At 32.0% G+C, this 23,006-nt stretch overlaps 1 non-coding gene across 1 annotated transcript; it reads right to left on the bottom strand.

Moving 5' to 3' along the window:
* Positions 1-2,254: 2,254 nt before the first annotated feature.
* Positions 2,255-2,326, bottom strand: TRNAP-UGG (transfer RNA proline (anticodon UGG)). The gene has a single exon. It is a non-coding gene; the product is annotated as a tRNA-Pro (tRNA).
* Between the last annotated feature and the right edge of the window lie 20,680 nt (positions 2,327-23,006).

Raw genomic sequence — 23,006 nt, 5'->3', positions numbered from 1 at the left:
TTAGGTACCTAGTAACTTTCTTCTCAGACTACCAATTTTCCTAATTCCCTACTTACCGATACAGATCACGTAATTTTGACTCAAACCAGAATCCGCAGGTCAAAGTTGTTTACTATTTATATGTTACACTGAAAGTGGCCATAACAGTGTGGAAATAAAATAAATACACGCGGGCAACTTGCAAGGAAGATCAGATAAAAGCACATAGACATTATATTGCCAGTAATTCCGTACGAGTTTAATCAAACACTAATGAGAATGCAGTTAACCAACATTCCCAGTTAAAATGTTTGCGCAGTTTCTCTGTGGCCTTTAAATTTACGTGCAACTACCATTATGTGAGATGGTAAACTCGTTTCCGGGATAGCTTTTAAAAGGCTTTTAATTACGGGTTTGAAATTAAATTTCACGCTCTACTGAGTAACTGTCTGGAGATTTTTAACCGCAATCATGTTGTTAACATTTTAGTGGCCACGTTCCAATATGATACACCTTAGGGGTGGAGAAATAGGGATGTACCTAGGAGCTTTATCTGTTCTTATCTTCAATTCTTTGACCCGTTAGCTGACCATTGACGAAAGCTCAAATTATCATATTATTTTGGAAGATATGAAGCCTCAACTTTGCTTAAGCGAATATCGTTACTATGTGAGTTATCTAAATTAATATTAACATATATTTATCAATTAATCAAAATTCAGTAAACTGTTAAAGACTTTGATATTCAGCATAATAAACAGTCCCTTGTTTACATGTGTAGTCGACCGTGTAGTGATCGAAGGCGTTTGTCGGAGACGTGTCAATTTATCCCTGTCAGTTTTAGGGTCGAATGGCTGTCCACGTGCCATCATATTCATATAAAGTTATTGCTTATAGACCCGACCTTAGTCTATAAATAAAAATTGTACCTATGTTAGTTATCTGTATTTAAGAAAATATAGTAGGTATATTCATGTGTATCACGGAAAGATAATTGTATCATTTTTTCTTTTAAGCGCGTCACACACGGTGAAGATACTATAATATTTTATATTAAGATTCTCTAATATAAAACGTTATACTTAGTATCTTATGGTATCGGGTATCAGCGTTCTGACCATCATTTTTCTTTTTGTCATTGCGTACTAAGACCCCTGTAGAACCGCCATCCTGTTACAAATGACCCGAAATTTTGTGGGTGGGTGTGACGCGCTTTAAGGGCCGATTTTTCAATGCTTTGTTAAAACTTATCCGTCAAATAAACTATTACACGATAATATTAGAATGTCACGTAAACTGTCAAATACGAGCAATTAGAATATGTTTTTAAAATGGTATAATACATTATTTGACGAATAAGTTTTAACCAAGGATTGAAAAATCAGCCCTAATTCAAATAAATTGATGCTTAGATGTTTCCGATATATTTCTAATGGTTGGTTGTCAACATAGAACTTGATAAATTATCAAAAATACCATGTCGTCCGAATATTATTCTCGTTTTTTACCAAATGATCTTGCATTACTCACAAAAAAGTGTTCACGGGGTACAAATTATGCGCCATAAATCTACAAAACTTCTACAAAGATCCCTAAACGTTAAAAATGGCGACGAATTCTTCACTTCTTCCCACCATTTTTCAGGGAATCTCTGTAACTCTATTTGTAACAAATGGGTGGTCATATAATTTTATTACTTGGTACGGTCACGAGAAATAGTCGGGGAAAACATTAGCGATAATTTCATAATGTTACCTCTGCAATAAGAATTTATTACATTGTTTAACATAATATTATTTACATTGAAAAGATAATAATATAGAAATATTTTCGCATGATATGCTGTTCTTTTATAGATGAGTTAATTTTACATTTTCCGTATGAATAGAGGTCCCCGGTGTCAGATAAAACAATAGAACCCTCAGAAGCGGCCACAAATACATGTAATAATAAGTTTATGAAAAATAATTTATTCGTTGAAACACGATCCCGGGGTTGTTAAATGTGGGTGAGATAATATTTATTATATTCCTTCCTTGTTCAGTAATTACTAATTACATATTTGGCACATATAACGTAAAAATACAACATGTATGTTCAATTTGTTTCAAAAATATAAAATCTGGGAAATAAATATGTAAATGTTAATGTATGTCGAATTAGGTAAAATCAAATTTTATTTTATTCTTATCTTGAGAGAGTCGTCCGTTTGTATAACAAAAACAATCGTGAGATAAGAATGAAAATATAAAAAATAACGAAAAAAAGAGTACACGGGCTCGTCCGGGATTTGAACCCGGGACCTCTCGCACCCAAAGCGAGAATCATACCCCTAGACCAACGAGCCGCCTGAGAGGTAATGCCAAATATAGGTTCAGGTTTTAAATGATCGTACACATGTTTTGTAAGTACCGTTAAGTTTAATGACCTCCATAATATTTTAGTTTACTTTTGCTTCTCACTTGTTATACCTATAACAATGTCTATAGCAATAAAAAAACTATGTATGTATATGAAAAAGTTAAATATCTTAAATCACGGTTAATATGTGCGGATTTTCCGCATTTTACATACTAGAGGTAGCTTTCCTCGCGCGGTTTTGCCCACTTTCTATAAAACTTAACAATTTATATTATATAGCTATACTAAAACCTCCTTCAAGAACCACGCAATCTAATAAAATTATTTTATTCAAAATCAGTTGCGTAGTATAAAGAAATAAGCATACATAGGGACGGACAGTGAGCGACAGCGAATTTATAATTAATGTTTAGTTTAATATTATTTGAAATTAATAGGTAATTTGAAATTACAAAAATCCACTTTTCGAATAAATCGAATAAAAAATATCTCTATATAACATTTGAAAAGAAAAGCATTTCTTAAGAATATAAAAAAGCTCTCGCATAGCTAATAAAGCTGTTTAGTGCTAATATTAAGAAAAGATCCAGACAGCATAGCTTGTAGATTTGCAATTATTTATAAAAACATTCACACAAATGCCAGAACTGCTAACAAAAACACGTTTGGTATTCATCATAATAATTTGAATTCAGGAATGTTTTTCATTTGGTCTCTGAGTGGAATATAAAATTGGCGAAATACGCCGCTTCACAACTACTCAAGCGGATACCTATTCTGTTAATATTTCGTAGCCCATTTTAATGTACTTTTACCCTTGATGTATACAATTATATGTATGCAGTAACGCAAAATTTTATCAAAATGTGTTGAGTAGGTAGTTGCTAACAGAAACCGTTTGAAATCGCTTAGAAAAATTCACCTGAAAACAACACTTGGACTTTTTGTCAAAAAACAATAAAAAAAAATCTTTCTGGTGTTTTCAAGACTTAATTTCAAATTGTGGTTTCAAAGGTTTAACGGTAAATGTTATCGAAAATGTTAAATCGTGAAATAAATAAGCTTGCTGTATCGTACGATTTGTGAATACACTAATGTAGAACATTGAAAAAGCTCGTAAAGTTTCAAGATAGCGAACTGAGAGCTCGATGCACCGCAATAAATGTAGCTCCATGTATTTCTACGGCTCAATTCAGAAGGCATAAAAACCTGAATCTATCTTGCCTGTTCAATATTGTACGCCGTCATTGATTTTCTGTAAACTTGTATTTTGGTTGAAAACAAATTTGTTTTCGAATATATTCAATGCGTTCTTACTAAGCACAGTTACTAAGCGTTCTCAAGATAAGAAAATTGTCAAAAAATAATAATTATCACTATTATTTAAAAGATGATATTCCAGATTCTACATGGCGTCGATTCACTTTCAATCTCAAATAACATTTAGATAATAAAACCTTTTTTATCGATAGGTACTTCAATTATAGAGCCTGTCTGGTCTATTCTAAAATAAACAAGACATCAATAAATAAATCTGAAGAACTTATAGCGAGGCAATAAAAATATGATTAATAGAAGAATTTTACTTTATAATGGACGGAAGACAATCAAGCGCATTACACTCGGCAGTCATTATTCACGCCATTTGTCGCGAAGACATCTTCGGCTAATGGCCATACAATTCATTTGTTATCGTTCTTTTTTATTTATCTGCAATGTTAAAGTCTTTTAATTGATTATATAGGTATAGCTAGACATTCTCTGCAATTATTTTATTCCATACTTTACAATTCAAACAATTTATTATGATATTTTACCGACAAAACATACCGTGCAAATAAATATGCTGTGTATCTACCTCTTCTATTATTGTCCCTAAGGACCTGAAACGTTTATTCAACTTATTGACTGATTATCTCTTTACAAACAACGCATAATAAGCGAGTTTTATCTGAACGAACCGTCTGTGCTTTTGCATAATCCGTGCTTTTTATTTCCACGCCTACCCTCGCTTTGATAATTGTGTTTTCCTTTGCATACTGTGCGCTATTTGTATTTGTTGGATAACGAACCACCAGTATTATGTTAATCAGAATTTTATTTTTGTTTCTTTAATTCAAGAGCTGTTTAATAAATATTACTGTATTCTTTATTATTCACATTATAAGTATCTAATTTGTCTTCTTTGCTCTAGTCGTCAAAAGTTAAACAGGACAGCAATCAACTTAGTGCAAAAGTTTCCCCTCCGTGTTCGCACTTGATGACTAAATATAAGCGATTTTCTTCGAAAATCAGTACCATTCAGTACGAATTATGAACAATTACAATAACTATAATATTTACACTTAATCTTTTGTTATTCCTAAAAAATATACTGTATTTTTAATGAGTACAAAGGAAAATATAAGAGTTTATAAAATTGGTTACGCAGAGCAAAACGTGCAAGCAATGTAGAATTAATATTATTTAAAATATTTTTTGCTTAATTCACTATGAGTTGACAAAAAACGCAAGTCATTAAAGAGTATAATAGGATGTACCTAAACCTGAAAAATATCCATTCAATCGTTGGTTTATTCCGGTCAAGTGGGTCTATAACAAAATAACAACAACTCTCGACGGTAGCATGAATGAAACAAAATTTCAAATAGCAGAGAGGATTCGTAGGAGCACTCTCTAGTACTGCAAATGAAATAAAGCCACTCAACGCTGTATCATCCATCAATATGGTATCTGTAGAATTAAAGGGCCTCAGTTTTATTTGTCAACGTTACAATGACTCAATAGTAAGTAAATAGATTTATTTATTCTAGCAATCAAAAAATTTTAGAGATTCGATTAAATAAATATTTACTTATTTAATACAAATAAGACGTTTTTTTTTTTATTTCTGCTTGAACGTCTTAAATAAAAATCAAAAACGTTTCTCAAGGACTTGCACTTTGAATATTTTCACGGAAGGTACTTATCAATTTATAATTTAAAATAGTTTGGAAACTACAATATGATACACTTGTGGATACACCTAATTAAGTCAACACAGATGATTCTATTCTATCAGCCCATTTGAATACATAATATGTGATGTATTAGATTACGTATTCAAACATTTCATAGGCAATATTGTTATATTCATATAATATTCAGGTACAAAACATAATTTGTATTTAAACAAACTAAAAGCTAGGTATTTGCACAGGAATGCTGTTTTATTAGTGTAGGTACCCTTGTACCTATTTATAATTTATATTCAATTTTTTGGATGTCAAAATCAAATTATTAATTAAATTATTAGAATCCAAACGAAATGCTTCTAATGCTTATTTTATACTTGAAATTAATAAAAACCTTATTTTGTCCAGCATTTTAAGAAGCATGCAATTAATTTCTTTTCAAGCTAAACAAATTGGTAACAAAACAGATCAAAAATATCATTTACGTAAAAATAAATCGTATTATTAAAAGTGTCGACAATGATTCGTGGAAAGCTCTATATCTGCGGGAAAATCTCATTTCCTTTTGCAGAAAAAACGGACGCGGGACGGCCGCGGCGCGGCGTCTCGCGTGTTGCGAATTTGGGACGAGGAGGTACTTCTAACTTGAGACGTTTTATATTTTTAGTGCTATTAATAAAGCGAAGTAAGTCTTTCCGTAATTTAAACTAGACTTATATAATAATACATGTCTTTTCAAGCTATATCAATAAAAAAGGCTATAAAATAATATTATGTTTATAGAAGTCATTTGTACTTATTTCGCTATAAACATACCTACATACTTCGTCGTATGTACTACTATATAATTCTTGTTTCACATTCATACAAATACCCCATGAAATGGTTTGACTTTTATGAATTTTCTTGTGTAATCTGTAGCCCTTTAAAAGTAGCAGGAAAAATGTAACCATCAATAATTACTGTTCAGCAGCTAAATTTTTTGAAGTATAGTATTATATTATCTGTGCCTTATGGACCATAGTCCTTTCATTCAGTTAAGGCGTAGGTAAAAAAAATACATTTGATGAGTTCAAAAATATTCCAACGCGCATTTCAAAGAATTTTGTCATTGGAGGGACTGCAATCTGGTTACTTCACCACTATTCACAGTATACTAACTGCTATCACCGTCCTTCATAAACCCACCTCGGTGGAAATAATTTGGTTACTAAGAAATATTTCTTCGAAACATTTAACCAGGAACATCTAGACACAACTATTTAATATTTCAGCGTGATAATGAGTCTGCGGCTATGGTCTGCGGTAACAAGATTTAATATGATCACGTCGAAATTTTGCAACCAACTTTTTAAAGGCTGGTTACATACCGAACTTATCTGTATTTGATAAAAATATTAAAATATTTTATTATATCTACACTGAAAAATATTCTTATGTTCAATAAGTCTCACGATTTCACATTCTTGCAGAAACATAAGAAATGAATAATCTTAAAAATAAAAACGTGTGTATAAGTCACTTAATTCAAAATCAAAAAAATATTTAAATGTTGAACAATTCCCACAGGAAAAAAGACTTGGTAGGGACAGATTAGTTACCATACTTCCCTGCACTGCAGACGTTAAACATTTAGCCAAGTTGACATGATGGAGCACATATTAATTACCTCGCTGTATAAACGCAGCCTAAGCAAAGTATCTCTGTCATAACTCCCATTCATTGTACTAATTATGTAAGAAGCGCGGTGTCCCAGCTTATGTAAATTATGCTTAGGTCGCTTATCTCGTTTAACCTCCCCGGCCTCTGTAATTATGACTGTAGGACTGATAATTGTGCCGAGATTTGGCCGTACCTTTTACAGTTTTTCTGTACTTTCCTTCATAAAATCTTTTAATGATCCTTACATAACAATTCCCACAGTGCTAATGTTAAAGCTTTTGTTGGGAGCGACTTTTTCTAATGGATTTTTAGACGTACTTGACGCTTGTTAAATCTCTTTGTGCTGCTCGCTAAAATTCTTTATACTTTTAACACAAAAAATAAAATGAGAATATTTTCGGATTTGTACTTACATAAAAAATACTACCTAAAAAACAAGAAAAAACTCTGATAGTTCGCAGGTTCATCCCTCAATCGCCCAAGGCTCCGGCCGTCTGGATTCTCAGCCGGAGTTTACATACCACCGCAAGGCAAGACACTTTACACAACACAAAAAACCTTAAACAATAAAAAATAATGTTACAAGTTCGACAAAGGCTTTGAAAAGAATATAAAATACTAGTGGTCCGCCCCGGCTTCGCCCGTGGTACATATTTCGCAATAAAAGGTAGCCTATATGTCCTTTCTCGGGTATCAAAATATCTCCATACCAAATTTCATGCAAATTGGTTCAGTAGTTTAAGCGTGATTGAGTAACAGACAGACAGACAGAGTTACTTTCGCATTTATAATATTAGTAAGGAGATATAATTATGATAACTCATGTATGTTTGAACGAATATGTTTTTTACTTAGTATGTTAGTTATTAAAGATATTTAAATGAAAAAAGACTTTTATTTAATTTTAAGTTTTTCCTTTGCTGGAAGTATATTTTACATTTTCTTAAACTTTCATACGAATTAAAATAAAAACCGTGCTTCTAAAAGTGAAATGTGAAGGGCTCTACATCACGCTCGCAATTTTTCTCATGACAAACACTTTTGAAAACATCTACCGTTGCTCAAGTTGCTGAGTCAAGGTTTATATTATGTTCGTGATTTGTTATCGTAATATCCAAACAAGGATAGAATGTATACATCGTTCAATAAACAAAGGCTGTCCTTGCATTGTGTCCTATCTCAATGTGTATAGAAATCGAGTAAAACAACCCGTTAATTCCTTTTCTTGCCTTAAAAACTCACACAATCTCGTAAAGATTTTCAGAAACTAACGTTGGTCTTTAAAACAAATTCAAACTTGAAAAGTATTTAGAAGTAAATTCTTGTTGAAGAAAATGTGAAGATATCGTGCATTTCATAAAAAAATATATTCAAACGGAAAATGCTGTCTATACGTTCAATACATGGGACAAAAAGAACACATAACAATGCCGATGATTACTCATTGATATTATTTGTTTGTCTGTTTGTTTACAACATACTCTTGAGGTCCTTAATTAAGCTTGTGGTTAACTAAGTAGAGTAACTTTCATTTACTACTTTAAAATATTGTTTTATTCCACCCACTAGATAAAATAAAAGTTACATCTTTGTGAAAGAAGTCGTGGCCACTAGCTAGTTTACGAAACATGTCTAAAATGGTGTTTGCATGGGCGTATACGTTGATCATATACCAACAACTTAGAATCCCTGGCGAGTACTTTGCCTGCGGCGTAATGGACGAGCGTAGTCCCTGACGTGGCGCAATGTAGAACATGTGACCCATTTGCTTTTCCCCCAGCGATGTTCAGGACACGATGCGTTTTAATATTCCAGAATTCTGAACAATATTTGTTATAACAACGTCGATGTTGAGAGGTATAGATGCGAGTTGAGTACACAATCAAATAGATGTATGAATTTAGGAACAAATGGAATCGATCGGTCGAATTTTATATATACGATACCAAAATCATTGTGTTTCATATTTGTCAAAATTAAACCATGAAGTTAGTCAATGTAGCTTGAAATTATCGTCATTGTCATATTATGTTAACTAAAAATATTAGAGAACTTCAAACGATATCGCATTTAAGATGTTCTCTGTTTTATCTAAAATTATATAAAGTGTATAGATGAGTACATTTTCGCTAATAAACTAAAAGCTTTTAGTACTTCGTAACAAGGCTTTCAACGTGGAATTTTAAATCAATATCATTGAAAGTTTAGTATGACGAGTGTTCCAATGTTTCAGCTTACTTTTAAGTAGGTAGTAGAAAGATATTATAATCCACATTTAGGTCACGTCACATACATCCTTGGGCGCTCTATTTTTACTAGTATATTATTTTTCTATTTTTATCTAATAAATATGAAATAGACTTAACCAACATATTCGTGTTGATTTTATACCTACGTTAGATATGTTATATCCTTAGGCATTTCGATCATGTCACGATCCATATCAAAGAGATTAAACGAACTCGTAGGTGGACAGTTTTACGGCTATTTAAACATGATTTATTTAGGCTGGATTGGATATTAACGAGATTAGTGCTGATAATCCGCGACCCTCGCTGCTCTTTATCACGGTGTACATGCAGTTTTTCAGCTGAATTAAGGGAGATTTTTCGCCGCTTTACATATAAATACGAAAGCTTAGCAGACTTAAGTGTCAGATAGGAATGGTAGAGATAATTTGTTATAATAATCCTTAGTGCAATATACAGTTTCGAATCTCAATCAATCTTATCGACATAATATTATTATCATGTAGTACCTATAACGTTGTTGTTGCTGTATTACAATGCAAATGTTTGAACCCGATATGTGTATTGTAAAGCAGGAATCGGTCATAAGACAGAATCGAATTTCTACCACAGGGTGATTCTTGCCTATTACTTAAATATTTAAATAATATAAAATCATTCAAACCAAATATCACAAGAAAAGTACCTACTATCCGAATTCTTTATAATAAGCAATATAATCCCAATTATCGAGAATACTTCTCTCTCCCAATTTATTCCTTATAATTGCTATTGAACGTATTTTTCCTCGTGGCTCATATTTCAACGCTAATTATGAGTAATAACTCAAAACTGTCATTAATGTGACATTTATGATTGTTTATCGATATTTCGCAACGAGTGGTACATTATGGTTATTCTCTTTAGACCCATAGTGCCCAGTAATACTAATTGTAACGTGTTGTAACTTTGTAACATTCATTAAGTCTAAGGGAAGAGTTATCGCTTTTGCAATTGAAGTGGTAGTTTTCAATACAAGAAAGTTTATTTTGATATTGAAGAGAATCCGATTCATGACTAGAACTATAGGGATATAATATCTAGTATTAAGCCATTGAACCTATGCTGAATGAGGAAGGGTTGAAATAACCTAAATTTAGTGCAGCTTTGATAAAGATATGATTCGATTATATCACACAATTCGAAAAACTTACAGGAAAAATAAACTATTTAGTTTTTAACATGTCAGTATATATATATATTATTATAGGTACAATATAATAAACGTTTATTTTTTTACTAAATTAAGAATAAAAGCTAAATGTAGAAAATTTTGTCATATAAATTCCTGTCATTTGTGTAAACTAGATGTGAATTATTATTAAATTGAATATTCCATAGTTATGAGTTTTTATCACGAGGCACCCTTTGTGTGAGCTTCTTGACAGTTGATAAGGGTCCTTTTATTAATTTTGTTATAATTTCACAGGCATTTAGCAGACATGGCCATAATAGAAATTAATAAATGTCATAAAATTCATAGAGAATATTTAGACAAGATAATAATACATACCTATATTATAGTAACAATATAAGCTCTTGTTTTTGATGTGCAGCCAGCTGATATTTCGCTTGATGGTAAGATATGACCACAGCCCATTAACATTTTTGTAGAAATAGGGTCTCTTCAAATGCCCGCTTTAAAGGCAATAAGAAAAGGATTGGCGACGGGAATGAAGTAATAGACTGAGAGGATCGAGAAAAAGGTATGTTAGGTTGGTAACCGAGGTGCAGTACCTTTCCCGATGCGAGCTGGGGCAATTTTTACCCAAGTATGCTCACCTCCAACAATTAAATAATTTCTATGGTCTATTTTAACTATTCTTTAAATAACGCTGAATAAAACCTACGTACAAAAGAAAAATACAAAAAGAAATTTGTACAAAAAGCAAAAAATGGCGGGAAAACGACATAATATATTGTAGCTAACTAGGTCCTTAAGGACAAAGAACGATAACTTTAGCAGTTACAAACTCAATAGAGGTTCGGGTAATGAGAACTCGCTGCGATTACAGACGTTATTGTTCCCAATGAAAATAATTGTTCCGACATGATTTATTGTTCGAGCTATAATAATTATTCTATGGAATAACACGATAATTACCTATATCTATTCATCCTACCATAGGTACTATAAAGACAAAAGCTTGCTAATGAAAATGTTAACTATCACAATATATCGCTTGACAGATATTTTAGAGTAATTAATTAAGATAATTAGCTCTATAAATATCAGGTACACTCGAGTGTCATAAAAATATTATGATTGCTATACATGTTTATCCTATATAACGACAGTGACGTTAATAATTTCCGACGTTATTCTTCTCAGAATAAGTACATTTACCCGGATGTTCGAATGTTCTTCCAATAATTGTAGAATGCCTAATTTTGGTTGAAAGCACTTGGTTAATTAATTAATTGAATATATGGTTCAAGTAGTAATAAAATTGAAATTTGGTTTCGATTCCATGAAAATGGGTGTTTTACTCAAGTTTCAATAACATTTCATATAAATCATAATAAACTAGAGAAAAACTATCAAGTATACACATATAATCTTATACTATACGTATGTTATATTTTTTTTCACATAATCAAGTCAATCAGTTTTAAGGATCCAATGTATGAGTAACACAAAGAAAGTCTAAAAGTAGAGAAAAGGGTGAATATAATATGCTTAGATACGTCACGCTGAATGGACGTTCTTTATGGTATGGCTTTCCAATGGCTTTCACATAACTTTGCTTTTGACGTCTACGTAATAGCTGTGATAATGTATCGTAGTACCTTTTTGATTTGTAATATTTCTTATAAAGATGATTTTTCCGTGAATTTTTTAATTGTAATGAGACTAAAAGCTACAACACATGCATGTATAAATTAGTGATTCAAGGATACTTGTTTTGTCAAACAAATATCCGTATGAACTAAAGAGCCCTATTTATTAACTGCCCGTCAATGGTTTGAAAAATCCATTCATTTAATTCCAAATAACTGGAATAGGGTCAAAAGTCAACCAGAAGTTGGAAATTGAATGCAGACTAATTACCTCTTTATGATCCACATTTCAAAACGATGAATTTAAAATGCTCGTAGTTTCCCACTGAATATTAAGCTCACTAATTTACTCAACTAGTCATTAATGTTATTTAGTACAAATGTAACATTTTATAGAATCTCTTTTCAAATATCACGATCGTTTTCAGTTCTACTTCATTTCCATTCCAGACTCTACACAAAATACAGCCGACGCTATTTTAAATTAAAATTTTCCTTTTTATGTTTTATACTGCAGTTTCTGTTTTATAATTATATCCCAGTAAAACCTCATTTGAAAGTCCGCTTCAACGTAAATTATTTACTTTGCGAGATAAGATCTACGACTATATTTACGAATAATTTCTTGCTTACATTTCTGCTTCACAAATATTTGTTTAAATTAAATTAGTTTGAGTGAGATTTAATATTAAATTAAAGTTGTCATAATGCATGATCTTTCATATTATATTTTTACGTAACTACCAAATACAGTCCTGCTGATATCATTTTTCTATGTAATAATGTTAACAGTAAGTAGATACATACACAATCAACTTCGAACAGCTCAGCAAAACTCGCTTGCTATTTCTAGTAAGCTAATCCCTATATTTTTCAGTATTCCAATAGAGATCGTATCTGTGGATCCTCTAAATTGTTGCGGATCCAACACAGTACCCTCAATCTACACAGTTTTTTTTCGTTTTATTTTTAAACGGATCAAAACTCTGGCAGCAAAAATTGGAAGCAATCTCAGCGAACTGTATTTTCCATGCTAGATTTAGAAATTTTGAATCACGGACTGACATCTTGCTGGAACAATTGTAGTTTATGTTGATTGGACTACGTTCATTTGCCGTTCAATTGTACACCGAGTTTATACAGAACTTAATATTAGGTACCTATATAGTTATTAATTCGTATAGTGGTATTAGTAACTACTTGGATGTTTGTGTATTGAATATTAACTTGATTATCGGCTAATTGAACAAAGTGTACCTGTGTGATAAAAATAATTTCAACGATCGACTTTTTTGTTATTTTTATTATTAGATACTAAAAATCATGTAACTTATTTATCAAACAAAAGCGAATGTAGAAGTTAGTTTGCTATGCGCTTTGAACTAGAATTCATCACATTCTCATTTAGACTCATTTGACGAAACATTGTGAGAACTGTGAAGCGTTTACAAACAAGCTAGTTGTACCAACAGCCATTTTGTCAAGTCATTGTCGGTACCTACGCTCCGTCGTAAAAGGAAGCTTAACAAAACATGTAACATACCCTTTTATAACGGAGAATAATGTTTTATCGACAATAAAGCACCTGTTAAATATTTAAACAATGAGCTATTGTGCATGAGCATATATTAAACTCTTTTAATTAAACGGTTTTTCGTTCGTTGTAAATGTAAAATTCGACCATCAGTGACTGCCTCATATTGTTATTTCACATGCATTTCCAATGAATGCTTATATTGAAAGCCCGGGTATTAATTAAAGTTAAGATACTACATATTTTCGAATATTTTATTACTTTTTTTTTTTAAATTTTAAGATAATTAATTGCTAATTCAATCGATCAACTCTATATTAAGTGGCGCGTAACAAGCCAAGCCAAAATTTCGTTCCGTGTCACGTTTAGTTCTCAACCATGTAAAACTAACAAATGTTCTCAAACTAACTCGTTGCAAAGGAAATGTGTTAAAATAATTTTAGCTAAAGTTAGACTTAAATTGAATCTCACGTTCGCAGAATTGCACCGCAGTGCTTCACCACCGTGTTGTGCGGCGTGCCTCACATTATGCATTGTCAACTATAAATGTGCATAATTCTATTTTTTTAACATGCTTATATTAGCTTTACCTTATGTTTCTATACTTGTACATTTGATTGAGAGATTTAGATCTATTTTAAACGGACAGATTTAATTTTAACTTTGTACACTTATCAAGGATCGGTGACAATACAATAACATCATGAATTTTAATCGTGTTTCTTTTTTCAACTCAAATCAAATCAAATATGTTTATTTGCTCGTATATGGTAATATAAATCTATACTATATATGTACTAATACTAATATTATAAAGCTGAAGAGTTTGTTCGTTTGTTTGAACGCGCTAATCTCAAGAACTACTGGTCCGATTTGAAAAATTATTTCGGTGTTGGATAACCCATTTATCGAGGAAGGCTATATCATCACGCTAAGACCAACAGGAGTGAAGCACTGCGGGTAAAACCGCAGGGCACAGCTAGTGTTATACATACAATATTTTTTACACATATACCTACTGCCATTGGCGTGCAAAAATTTTAGTTTATATATATATTCATTAGACTGATAGGTAATATTCTTCTTGATCTTCTCAAGGTTTTTATTGATTGCACGTATGTAGGCTAAGATTACAAACCTGAATAACATTTAAGTTAAACACAGTCATTTTTATACTAGAAGCGAGGGATCACCGTATTAAATATTAAAATGGAGCGTCAATGAATAATTCTACGTCCTTTTCCTGTAATAAATTAAGACAGGTATTTAATTTTCTTTGCCGGTAATCGTAGTGGTTACGTAAAATAAATGTCAAACACTTAATTATATTTTATTCGTTGTGAAATAGGTTTATGATTTTGATAGCATACAAATAGATATATAATAAAATTACTTGTTACCAATGTAGATATTCAAACAAACGGCTTTTTTGTCAAAATGTGATTACAGTGCAGTCTGAAATCATATAGATGAAACCAATCTCTCGTAGCCATATTAACATAGTTCCTACTTATAATAGCTAAACGTAAAAATGTTTTCAAAAGTAAAAGCCTCTAAATTATTCAAACAAAGTAATAGAGTACGCGCCTCAGCTATAAATCACGGATGGCAAGAACAATTTATTGCCTCTGATATACGTTTAAATAACACGGCTTTATTACTTTTGTCACACTCAATATAATTCATGCTGAATATTTCACGAAATCGAGACAGTATTATGGCGCAATACGTCTGCAATAAAATTATATCTTCGAATCAAACAGCGATATTACGGTTATTAGTTTCGATTTATTACTTTTATCAGAGTAAATGTTTTTTATGGACACTTACTTACAGGTATAACACGTTACGTGACGTTACGGTATCAGCTGGAAATAAACGCCTTAAATCTTCTATACCTCCACGATCACCTATACGTAGTATATTATTATTAGTCTGTGCCTATACCTATTATCAGTGGATCCATTGAAATAAGAGGAATAAAATAATTGAATAAAAATAACAAGCGACGGTAAAAGATTTTGAAGAGACGAAGATTACATTTATTGTAAGATTTATTGGTTTGGTCTGACAGACCATATTATGAAAATCCCATTCAAAGGTAGAGTTCGGTATTTACCCAATGTTTCACCTTTATGCCCCGAGGACGCGCTGTCTTTAGAGTAAAGTCTATATTATATATTAGAATATTTATTGTTTCAAAAGTAAAATAAACATCATAGAGTTAAACCATTTAATTACCAAAGTTAACATCCAACAAAATTCGTTATTAGCAGTAAAAGTTTAATATTTCAGCAGCTTTAAAATTTAATCGCAAAATGAGCACGCATTCGATAATTAGTTTTGATTAAAGGGAAAAACATTTTGTAATCACGTTTAAACAACCACATATCAAAACCCCAGCGGCGTACATACATTCGAAGTTGGATTTATGAGCACAACTCCCCCTGGGGCAGTCCTGATCGAACTTTACGAACGGCTTTTTCGCACAATTATTTATGAGTGTATTACATCTGGGATGCAGAGAAAGGTTAAAGGAAGGATCGTTTTTCTATCTTCACTGTCTTGAGGATACGATATAAATTTTAAGGAAAACATTTGCTGTGATATCTGAGCAACTATAGGTAGGTACGTATGGTGAAAACAGAATACTTATTGTTGTAACTCTAGTAAGATCAAAAGAATTAACATTTATCCAAATGTAGAGTCGCTAACAAAGTCGGCGTTTACCATTGTAATAAAATGTGAAATATTATCGATCAAACCAGATCAAACCTTGAGATGATAGGAAATAAAATGGCAAACTATTTGATTTAAATTGTTCTGATAATAACGTTTCGCAAATATGTATTTTCCGTTTAATATAAATCCCAACTCATATTGGGAATTTTCCGAGATTCTTATTTGAAGTGCTAATGTGTTACTTTGACCAATATAAGAGCAATGTTGAATCTTTTGTGAGCCATGATTTGTGAAAACGGAACACAAAACAAACCAATTTACACTATTTTCCTTTTATCACGGTTGTAACTTGTAGGTGGTACCGAAAGAATTTATTTATTATTGTAGAAGGTTGTTTTAGATCATTTAGTAATATTTATGTTCGGTGTTGGGCATTTTTGATAGAACTAAAAGTACGCTTTATAGAGGATGAGAGGGTTTTTTGTATGTTTGCAGTGGATGATGATGGACAGACTATGTATAATTCTAAATAATACTTATCTATACCTCAATTATCTATATTAATCAATAATGTATGAGAAAATTAAAACTCTTTATTACTCCTACATAGTGAATTTTATTACTTAAAGAAAATTCAAATCATAGCTATTACAAGAGATAAGCTATAAAAGCCTTTTGGCAACTACTCAAGAGGACTTGAGCGGGCGTCCGCAAGACGTTGCGGTTGGGCTATTCGTACTATTCGTATTATTCGTACCGTACCATTCGTACTATTCGTACCTATGTAACTTCTACGTGGCTTGTGGTACGAACCAATGATGCTTTTGATAAATGTTAACTGTATGTTGGGACTGTTCACGCTGTGTGAGAGCTTGATATTGTAGATCAATTCACGACTTTTGCTTAAAAGTTAAAACTTAAAATCTTGTTTAATTTTATTTCAATTTCTGAAATCAATTTATCAAAATATACACTTCAATAAATAACATCAAGACCGAAGTTGACTTAGATAAATTGAAAGCACATAGTATAAAAAATATATATATGTAAATATGCAAACATACTTTTCCTTTTCATATTTGAGTCATGAATGTACCCGTGTCTCTTTATTAACCCTTATTTCGAATTTGTCCGTACCACCGGACAAGTACTTTAAAAAAATCCACCGCCCCGTCTAATTCTATTTTTGCAACAAAAAAACTACTAAGCTATTGGGAGGTCGATCAAATTTTAGTAGAAAAATAAATTTTGCATGTAATAACCCAGAGTTTGACAGTTGGCGAAAAAATGTCGGCGAAACTGCGCACTAAGAAAGTCTTTCAGGTAATTTATTAAAAAATATTATTTTTTGCCTATGTTGCGTAGATTTTTTATTTGTTTTTTGTGAATTTAGTCTACTAACGTTCAAATAATACGATTTCATAGCTTTTGCTTACGTTATTCTTTATAATTATCGAGTTTTTCACTTGTCCGCCACACCGGACTTCATCGAAACACCTGTATTTATTGTGTCTTACAGCTTGTCCGTCACGGCGGACCTTGTCGAAATATGGTATGAAAGGTAAAAGATTTGAGTTGTCGGTATTACCAAAACATTACATCTATTCTCAGTACCTATCAACTTGTTAGATACTTCTTATCTACCTAACCTTTACATACGACTTCCCGACGCCTTTGAGTCTAAATATAGAGCAAGTTTTCCCGAACCAGTCGCAGGAACTCAATTTTGCAAACTTACCTTCTATATCGTCTTTACCCTCGTTGCCAACACCTGTGCATAGAAAAAGAAGACTCAGAGAACCATCAGTTGTGACAAAAAAGAGACCCAAGCAAATTCAAAAGCTTTCCCTCTCTTACAAATGGAAACAGAGTACCTTTTTGTATAGAGCCCAGATAGAAGATACTGCAGTAGTTGAAGATTCTCCCGTAGTACGTTCACCTTTAGATTACTTTTTTTCACAGTTTCTTTGTACTTTTATAAAAAATAAGGCTCTTTTACTATTATATTCTTTTACTTTATACTATGCAACTTCTTTCACGTATTCGATTAAGTCCGCTAGGACGGACAAGTCATTTTTACTAAGATTCGATAATGTCCGGTGTGGCGGACATCGCTTTTCTCCATAAGGGTGGGGGGTAGATTTTTTTTTTCATTTTTTGGAGGTTTAGAAAAACCATGGAAACTAGGTTATACAATAAAATTTTAATAAGTTTACTATCACCTTCTCTGTCGAAATAAGGGTTAACTGTCAACTAGAAATATTTTCGTACTCTTGAAATTTGTACGTTTCATTAGAGAATAACACTTGAACTGGAAAAGTCACGTTGGTATCAATTTAGCGGAATTTTCCTGCTTCTCTGCAAACTTTTTATTAACATTATAAACAATTTTTTGAATCCAAAATAACTTAATAACACTGGAAACCTTTCAGCCGTATATTTTTGCATAAAAATTTCGTTTTCTTAAAAGTCTTCGTGCCTCGAGTATAATGTGTTGTTTTTCGAATATACGAGTACCAAGACACGGACGTGTCTACGTCGGTTCGTTTATAAATTTATAGAAAAATGAATAAACTACATAATAAACAGAGTGTGTGCCGAGCACACGTGTCAGAAGTGAAAAAATGCTCCTAAAATATTATTAATTATAGTTAGGTATGGGTTAGGTTCATTACATATTAATTAAATTATGTGTGTTTAGATTTAAATATTTGAGCTTTTTCATGTCTAGAAAACAAATATTGAATCATTTAATGTAATTCCATTAATTTGACACACTTCCACACAAGATTTGAAAATATATTATTAAATATAGACATATCAAGCTTTTATATATAAGCTTAGTATAAACTTTTATATAAGCTTAAGTAAGCTACAATTATCTAATGATACTACTTTCTAATGAAAGAATGTACTGCGCAGTTCCTATCAGTGGTATGCTTTAGTTCAAACCTGACGCGACCACTTGAGCCTAGACTATCGAAGTAGTCTTAGGTTTGCTATTTAAGGACACTCGTAAAATCACGTCTCATTTCCGAGCTATCACGGATAACAACTTGTCTTTCTACATAGCTGGGAAATACAGTTTCTGCTACATTTTGAACTGTTACAACTTTCTTACTTAGTGTGTAATGGATGTAACTCGTGTAAAGTTTTTCTAAGTCATTCTGCCCCTCTTTGGATTATTATGTAGCTCGCTGAAGCGCATAATGGACTTAGGCGCACGTTCGCGCAAAGAATATGAAATTATTTCTGACGTTTTTGCAGCATAATACCGTGATTATACTCATCTCTTTGCTAAAGATATTACCATTACAATTTTCAATCAATATTTTAAAGTGAGTAACACAGTGTTATAACATTTAGGAAATTTTTGGTCAGTTTTATTTTAAAACATAATACAATTTGAGCCCTACACTCGGATTCAAGTCAAAACAGATGGATAATATGATTTCTTCTTTGGCTTAAATCCTTTCTACAAATATTTATATACATAAGGGATACGGTCAATTAAAGGAAAATATTTTTAATTCACCCTTACAGCCTACGGAACTTCAATATTATACAAAAAACGTTCTTAGATTCAAGTGTTATTATTTACATAAAGTTTTGAGGGCCGGTACGTGCCAACAACGTAATGAATATTGATCTCGCCATGGTATGATAAAACATTGCAGGGGAAACTGAATATTACAACAGCCCTGTGACCTGCGGGCTTCGGCAACCCTTCACAACAACAATGCGTATATTGTACTTGAAATTAAAAACGGTATAGAGTCTAATTTCCTAAAAGGAAATCCGTGTCGAAATCCCTTTGAGACAATTTACAAACGGAGAATATTATAGCGAGTTAATCTTCATTATTGCGGCATTAGTTAACATAGGTACTATAGATCATTATTACTATTGTTTCGCGTTATGGTTTAGCTATTCATATTATTAAGTTTGCTTAACAAATACCATTATATAAGAATATTATATAAGTAGATAATAATCACTGTTTGCTATCATATCCTAAAACCTGCAAAAATATTGTGAAATTATTTCCTTTAATGAAAAAAAGTCTTATAAATATCAATTGCTGTGTATCAGATATGAAACGCTACACGAGACAGGTCACATCGGGCGGAGATGGATGGAAATTGCAATATTACAGTGAGCAGAATTAGTCTCGCTGCCGCGCCAACTCACGGGACACACCGATGTATAATAACTGATGCGACAACAAATAGACGAGCGACCTACTTCTGCGATGTGAATAGTAAATACCCAAGTGTATTGGTGTATCGATATCCAGGTACAATTGTATCGAACGCTTTTTCCATATAAATTTATCAGAAAGTATCTGAACAATAAACACTAGACATATTTCTTTGCACATTTTCGATAAGACATCAAAACTACAAGCGAATATGAAGATCAGCATGGTGTGTTCAGGTTTAACCATTTACGAAAAACCTTCGTCAATATTTATGAACAGAATTTAGTTTTCAGTTAATTAATTATACTATTAAGAGAAAAGATAATGAACAAAAATTTAATGTCACACGTGTATACTGCGTATTTTATAGAATTAGTATAACTTAACGTCCAGTAGATTGAACTACATATAGCTACATAATGAAGTTAAGCTAGAGCTAGCTTGTGCAACTAAACCTAAATCCAATAAGTCGAGTAGGACCAGCTACATATACTGACATACAGCGAATCTGACATGATAACAATTGTTAAGCTTCGTCTTTACCGACTTTGAATACCACTACATTTAAATCAATAAAGAATGCAAATAATATGAAAACATTTACATATTATAATGTGTATTTGATGCCAAACATCATCAAGTTTCAATTTTCCAAATACCTTATTTTCTTTCTTACTGCTGCATTGCTATCTTTCTTTAACATCTGTTTTTTATCGTCGAATTTACAGCTTTGGTGGACTGTAAATTGTTTACCGGGAATAATAATGGTTTACGGTTTAAAGGTCAAAAAAATCAATAGGTAGAGAACATTAACCCTAAATTTTCAGTTCTCTTAGCTTAAACAATGTGATGAAGAATAGTATTAATTACAAAAAAATATGTTTGTAAAGAAGGAAATAATAAAAAAAATAGGTACAGTTATAAATTATAATAATGAATTAAGTATGTACCTATTAAATGTTTTAGTAATATAATACCTCACTTACCATGCGTGCATAGTTGTTTGAAATATAATTTTAACAAGGAAGAAACAAAATATTTAAACAACATACAATATAATAGGCCTATGTATCATCCATACTGACGGAACATATCATAGGGCATCCGCACATGTGATACTTCACAGCACACGCGGTTCTTATTTGTCTTCCAGCAGTCATCATTTTTGTCAATCAATCGATTCCAAGGGCATGACCCGCTTTTAATACATATTCCACGAGCGTTTTCACATTTAATGAGAAAATTTCCTAAAATAATTCAAACGATGTCAAAACAAACGTACAGAACAAAGCACTATATACCTACAAAAAATAATCTAGGTACCATCTGTATTTGCGTGTTTACTTTTGAAATCATTTTTATTAAATTCATTTATTGTTCTACCACCAACCGATGTAAACTTTATACAGCCGATTAAAACGTGAATAGCAATGAAATTAAAAATAAAATGCTTAACCATAGTAGCAGTAACACGCAATTGTTTCTTGATAAGACGCGAAAAGAAAATAGAATCGTTAATTGAAAACAAAACACCTAATTCTGGTGATAAATTTAAAAAACGACCTTTTGATAATTGCATTACTATTATAAGAATATCCAGCTGTTACAGTCTTTCTGGATAATATAGCTTAGATACAATGAAAGGACAGAAATTATACGCATAATATTATAAGTAGTTGTACCTGTATCTAATAGAAACCTGAAAACTGAAAATTACATTATCGAATTTTTTAAAAGGTCAACTTACACCGAGAACCTTGAATACCTTATCAAATGAGTGCACTATGTATAGTATTTATCTTATATATAAAATTCTCGTGTCACAATGTTAGTCTGCATACTCCTCCGAAACGGGTGGACCGATTCTCATGAAATTTTCTGTGCATATCGGGTAAGTCTGAGAATCGGCCAACATCTATTTTTCATATGTACCACGGGCGAAGCCGGGGCGGACCGCTAGTTGTAATATATAAGTAAGTAGTTTTACAAGCAAATATAAATTTTATTACTTTACTATGATTAGGTACTATGATTTCAGATAATGGAGTAATACAATTCAATCCTTTTAAATAAAGCACTAATGTAATGCAAATTCAAGATTTGTTAGAGCTATCTTTGGACAGGCGGGCTTTAATTGTCGCTTTCCGTGATTTATTCGTTTATCGTCCGCGGTACAATTGCTCATTGTATTACTACGAATATTTAGTTAATTGTGATAGCACAAGCTCTTAATTACAATATTATTATATGCCGTTATTTTTGAGTGTAGAATTTTATAAAAGCACAAGGGCTTACCGAGGAATACATATACTACGTGCATTAGTCCTTCAGCCTTCTGAATCAAATTTTGGCCACAACAGCTAATATTGACAGACACTACAAAGTCAACATTTCAGGAGACAAGTTCTCTCCCTAATCCATAATTCTTACAAACCGATTAGATCTAGCACGGTAGGAGCGATTATAGGTACCTACATAACAAATAAATCTCCACTATATTTTCTATTTATTAAACTAAAATAGATTATATTTATTCCAACCTGGGACTTCTGGATGTGGAGTCG

Source organism: Colias eurytheme, chromosome 2, assembly GCF_061535395.1.
Source record: "Colias eurytheme isolate Ceu_HAF_F1 chromosome 2, ilColEury1 Martin Lab GWU primary, whole genome shotgun sequence".
NCBI lineage: Eukaryota > Metazoa > Arthropoda > Insecta > Lepidoptera > Pieridae > Colias > Colias eurytheme.
The sequence above is the reverse complement of the archived record's forward strand: the minus strand, read 5'-3'. Positions and strand labels throughout refer to the sequence as shown.